Below are 6,000 nucleotides of genomic sequence, written 5' to 3'. Positions count from 1 at the left end.
GTCACTCAGTCGTATCCAACTCTTTGCGATCCCATGGACTATAGTCTACCAGGCTTCTCTGTCCATATGGATTTTCCAGGCAAAAGTACTGGAGTGGGTTGCCATTTCCTTCTCCAGGGGATTTTCCTGACCCAGGGATCGAACCCAGGTCTCCTGCATTGCAGGCAGATGCTTTACCTTCTGAGCCACTAGGGAAGCAAGAAATGGAAAAGATAATATTTTGAACTTAAAGATAATGTCAAGTTGTTTTGACTGACTTGCTTGACTTTTATAATGCAATGCATTATTGTAAATCTACCTAAGACTTTCTCTTTTTTGTTGATAAAATTCTGGGGACTTTTTTCTTCAAAACCTGTATGATTAGTTTTCAAATTTCCCTGCAGAAGTGATGACTTTGTGGAATCCTTATCCAGTATTTTCCATTTTATAATGTTAATTTTCCATCTCCATAAAACAAACCCATAATTTAAAAAATATTGGGGGACATTTAACAGGTTTTTGATTGACTGCTTCTCATTACTTTGTTGCTACCAAGTGCTTTGTGGCAAGTTTTGGGAATGTCAGTTCTGACACGTCCCCATGATTTCAGGTTATTCTGCATTTCCTTCCTTCCTTGCACATTTTCTGATATTTCAAGCTCACTTCAAAAGAGGATATTGTTTTAACTACCAGTCAGTGATCCCAGTTGAAAACATAATTTTAGAATTAGGATAGTTTAAAAAGACAAACTAAAAATGCAACTGAACTCTCTCTGTCTGTCTCTCTGTCTCCCTCTCTCTCTCTCTCTCACACACACACAATTGGAGTTACTTCACTAACAGGAATTAAAACAAAACATGGACTCCTGTGCAAATTAAAATTTGAGTGCAATTCTGACGGATGTTGATCTGACTCGTGTGTGGGCGATTTCTGAGTGTGTGACATAAAAAAATCACCAAATCTTAGAAAGATTACAAACTTCTTTATAAACCAAGTGACACAGGTCTCTTCTAACTTGTCAGGAAAATTTTCCCACCCTTTGTATTAGCATCACTAGGTCTCACTGAAGACATGTTATTCATTTTGATGAAAGAATTCCTTGAAGAGAAAAAATGTTCCAAACTTCCTATGATTTCCAGTTCATAAAAATGTTCTGTTTGTTGAGCTTATCTGGACAAGTCTCAGGTTTAATGATGTTAAGAAAGCAATTCTATTGGTTTATGTATGCGATAAAAACACTGCAAAACACAAAAATGCAAAACTCCTGCTCCCAAAATCATTAAGTAAACTGGTTTTCCAGAAAGACACACCATATTTAACTTGTGGATTTATGAATCCTTGGCATACAACAGAATCCTCCTAGAGAAGGCATATCCCAGGTTTCAAAGGACATGGTTGGGAAGAGAGACTGCTCTGAGCCATAGGAACACTGTGAATGGTGAACGCAACAGGCTCTGTAGCCAGTCTTTACTTCCCTCCTTCCACAAGGGAAATAAAGACATTTCCACTTCAAGAAACCAAAACAAAAATTCCAACATTAGTAACCATCTTCGTTTGCCTTTCTCTCCTCTCTTGTTCTATGACTCTTGGCTTCCCGTCAGTCCCCAAAGCAAAAAGAAAGTGAAATAAACCTCTATGTGTGAAAGAGAGGAACAAGGCATTCTTTTCCCACCACAACGAATACCCTGCCCTGGGCTGGTCAGGCAACACCGGTGGGATTTGGAAATGATACAGCCCTTCAAGAGAGAAGCTTCGAAATACATACCAAAAGCCTTTGGAATAGTCACATGTTTCAGGCCAGTGATCCAGATATGAAACTCTACCTTAAATAAATATAATCAGAGATGTAGACAGAGATTTATGTAAAAAGACCTTCACCAGAGCACTGTGCTAATGGAAAATAAAAATCACCTGGGTGTTCAAAAATGGATTTCTTAAATAATTTTGGGAAGGTTCATATGATAAAATATTATGCAACCATTAAAAATATTGAAGATTTTTAAAAATAAAATAACATGAAAAACACATTATAACATTAAGGATGAAATTAACATATAAAACCACATATGCAATATAATTCCAGTTGTTTAAATTTTGATAATACATATTAATATAAGTTAATGAGACTTCCCTGGTGGCTCAGACGGTAAAGCGTCTGTCTACAATGTGGGAGACCCGGGTTCGATCCCTGGGTTGGGAAGATCCCCTGGAGAAGGAAATGGCAATCCACTCCAGTACTATTGCCTGGAAAATCCCATGGACAGAGGAGCCTGGTAGGCTACAGTCCATGGGGTCGCAAAGAGTCAGACACAACTTAGCAACAGGGCTAATATAAGTTACCTGTGGACTGTAGCATCTCAGGAGACTTTTGTTTATATTTTCTACATACTCCAATTTTTTAATCATGAGCAAGTGTCACTTTTATAATCAGAATTAAACAGTGTTTTGTTTTGGGGGGTTAAACAAGGCATGTACCACCGTGTCTAACTTATACCCTTGGCAAAAGTAACTTTACAGATACTTTTCACTATACAAAACATATTTGTTTATATCCATTTTGCTGATTCTGTCCCTAAGTAAATTATGAAATGTAGAAATATTTATTAACATGTTCCTAGATGTCTAGCATTCTGTAAACATTTAGAAATTCTCCAACTAACAAAGAAGTAAGAGATTTTGCTGTCGTTTACAAAACAGGACCTTTTACCATGAATATTCATACACCTGCTACAAAGCATTTTGTTTGTTAAATGATTCTTCTTCCACCCTAAGAATCTAGCAACGGTTAGTGAGTTATTAAAATATACACATGAACATAAACGACAACAAATAAGTCTTTATCCTCTTACCCAACCTTCGAGACTTCTGCATACCAGGGATTTTTGTTTTGAAGACAGAAGTGTTTTAATTAACTGATATTGAAAGCACAGATATCATACCTAACGCTATAGTGTGCAGCAAGTACGTATTACTGCAGCACCATAAGTCATAACGGTAATAATAGCGACCAGAAATCATCTTCTCCTTGATTGCTCGTAGATACCCCGAGCCCGGAGTGTCACATCGGTATAGTAAGTGCATGTTTCCAGGAGGCAGAAAGATTGCACTTAGGCCACAGAAAGTAAGAGAAACCAAATGAAATAAAACTCCAACAACTTTCATGGCTCTATTTTAAGTTTTATTTTAAAGCTGATTTATGTCCAATCCCCTGACAGGCTTCAGAAGAATGGAAATGCAGTCCCAATAAGCTGTCTGCCGAAGACAGTGGCTCAGCCAAAGAATGATGGCTTTGGAAAGTTGGTTAAACTGTCTGTGCCAGTGCTCTCTCATGGGCAGCCAGGCAAGGGCTCAGGCATCTTTATCTGTGCTTGGTGGTGGGAGTGGGGATGTTGAAGAGGATGTTTCTCCTCTTCCAAAAATTCACCTAAGTCAATTAACATGAATAGTATATTATTATCTACCTCCTATTCTCATTTCAACCACAGGCATACAGAATGATAACTCTCTGAAACTGCTGATAGGGCTAACTACTGACAAAAGGGGTGGTTTCCTGCAGAATTTCTCTCCTAATTTTTATGAAGACAGACAGAAATTCAATCAAAGAATCCAAGAAAGTGATCCAAGTTATGACCTCACTAGATAGGTTTCTGCTTGGAGCCTATAGATTGGAGAGCCCCAGGCAGCTGCCATAATTAGTATAGAATTACATCGTGTTGACACTGTAATCAGAAGAATTCTGAAAACCTATAGTTTATCTTTTAAAAAGGTTTACCAATTCCACCTTAAAAACATGAAGAGCTGCAAAACCAAAGATTTAACAACAACAACAAAAGAACAGGCATGAATATTTGACAGATAGGAAGAGAAAAAAAAAAAAATGCTGGTAAGCTCCATACAGTTTTTTTAAAAATTCACCTGGTGTTCAAATTTCTAGATATTTCTAGGAGGAATATTAGGAGCCAATCTCAAAGTTTCATGAAACAAATATAATGCTGAATTATGAGTTACAAAACATAGGCTATGTGATCTTGGGGAAATCCTATAACTTCTCTCATCCTCAATTTTTCCAGATGGAATGGAACTACTAATACTTGCCCTGCCTCTCAGTCACTTTGTTCTGAGACTCAAATATGATGTGTGTGAATATATTCTATAAATACAAAGTCTTAGAAATTCTCATTCCATTAGTAAACTTTTAAAACTGTCCAATGAGAAGGAAAATCTTTATGAAAAGTGTGATAGACAAACGAAAGGCACTTCATTCTGTCTTGGAAATCAGACACTATTTTAAATATTAGATTTTCATCAATTGTTTTCTTTTAACTACTTTCTAAGCCTAAAACTTCACATTTATACTAGAGAATGCCTCTTTTGTAGATCTAAACTGGGACTTCAGAGTGGGTCATCTTTCACAGGAATATAACAGGAAGGAAGCAGTTTCTAAGCTAACTTTCCTATTGTTCCTAGAAAAATAGTCACAACAGGGCAAAAGCAGTTACTCTCTGTATTATTCAGAGCATAAATTATATACTCCAAAATACAATTAGCACTTGTATCTCTAACATATAACTACACTTTCTGGTATGTATCTATCAAATTTTCATCTTAATAGTGATGACTCATAATAAAATTATGCATTCATCATTCCATTCATTAAATCGTTTAACTTGAAGGCTGTGCATGTAAACTGCAAATTCTCTGCGGGTGTGATGGCATCACTCTCACCCAGGCTCCAGTTCTCAACCTAGTATTTGTTAACATACTCACATTCTTTCCAGAACAAGTTTTTTTTTAATGTGCATTCAGAGAGCAGATGCCGTCAGAACTGTTATCAAGTCACGGATGCAGAGAGTACTCCCGCTGAATGTTTTGGTAATGTAGTTCTGAAATATCACTTTAGTTCCTGCCTTCTGCTGCCCCAAACTTCATTCTCCAGGGAACCATCCAAAAAAGCAATGCTACGAATAACCAGATTCAGTCCTCAGATCAGCTGTTTGTGAAATGGTAGAACACGCTTTAAACAAATCCAACATAGGTTCTCTCTTGTTGAAGGAGGTGTAAGCGCCAAAGATACTTTATTATCTGAAACTTCATTATAGGGAGGAACTAAGGGGACAGTTATTGGAATGTGATCCAGAAAGCAAAACAAAAACAAGAAATTCTACCTTTTATGACCCAACAAGAGAGATTCTTCTCGTTCCACACTCCCTCTCTTTTCTCTAGCCAGGCCACCTTTTCTGCCCACTTTCTTTTCGCCTCTTTCCTATCATACCTCCTACCTCCTTCAGTGATAGGACCAGATCGTGACAACCAGTCCCATCCCTTCATGGCAAATAGATGGGGAAACAATGGGAACAGTGACAGACTTTATTTTCCAGGGCTCCAAAAATCACTGAATATGGTGACTGCAGCCATGAAATTAAAAGACGCTTGCTCCTTGGAAGAAAAGCCGTGACCAACCTAGACAGAGTATTAAAAAGCAGAGACATTACTTTGCCTACAAAGGTCCGTCTAGTCCAAGCTATGGTTTTTCCAGTAGTCACGTACAGATGTAAGAGCTGTACAATAAAAAAAAAGCTGGAAGTCAGCCCTGAATATTAGTTGGAAAGACTGATGCTGAAGCTGAAGCTCCAATACTTTGACCACCTGATGCGGAGAACTGACTCATTGGAAAAGACCCTGATGCTGGGAAAGATTGAAGACAGGATGAGAAGGGGACGACAGAGCATAAGATGGTTGGATGGCATCACCAACTTGATGGACATGAGTTTAAGCAAGCTCCAGGAGATGGCGATGGACAGGAAAGCCTGGTGTGCTGCAGTCCATGGGGTCACAAAGAGTTAGACACGACTGAGCAACTGAACAATGATGACCTCCTCTCTAATCATTTATCTTCATCAATAAAAACCAGCACTTATTTTAGTATTTCTGTTCACAAGAACTACTCTTCCCTTTCTGTGTACCCTGTCTCATTATTGCTGAGTCTTACAATAGTCATTCTTGATCACCCCATTTTACAGG

This window comes from Bubalus bubalis, chromosome 1 (genome assembly GCF_019923935.1).
Source record: "Bubalus bubalis isolate 160015118507 breed Murrah chromosome 1, NDDB_SH_1, whole genome shotgun sequence".
Classification (NCBI taxonomy): Eukaryota; Metazoa; Chordata; class Mammalia; order Artiodactyla; family Bovidae; genus Bubalus; species Bubalus bubalis.
This window is presented reverse-complemented; position numbering follows the sequence as displayed.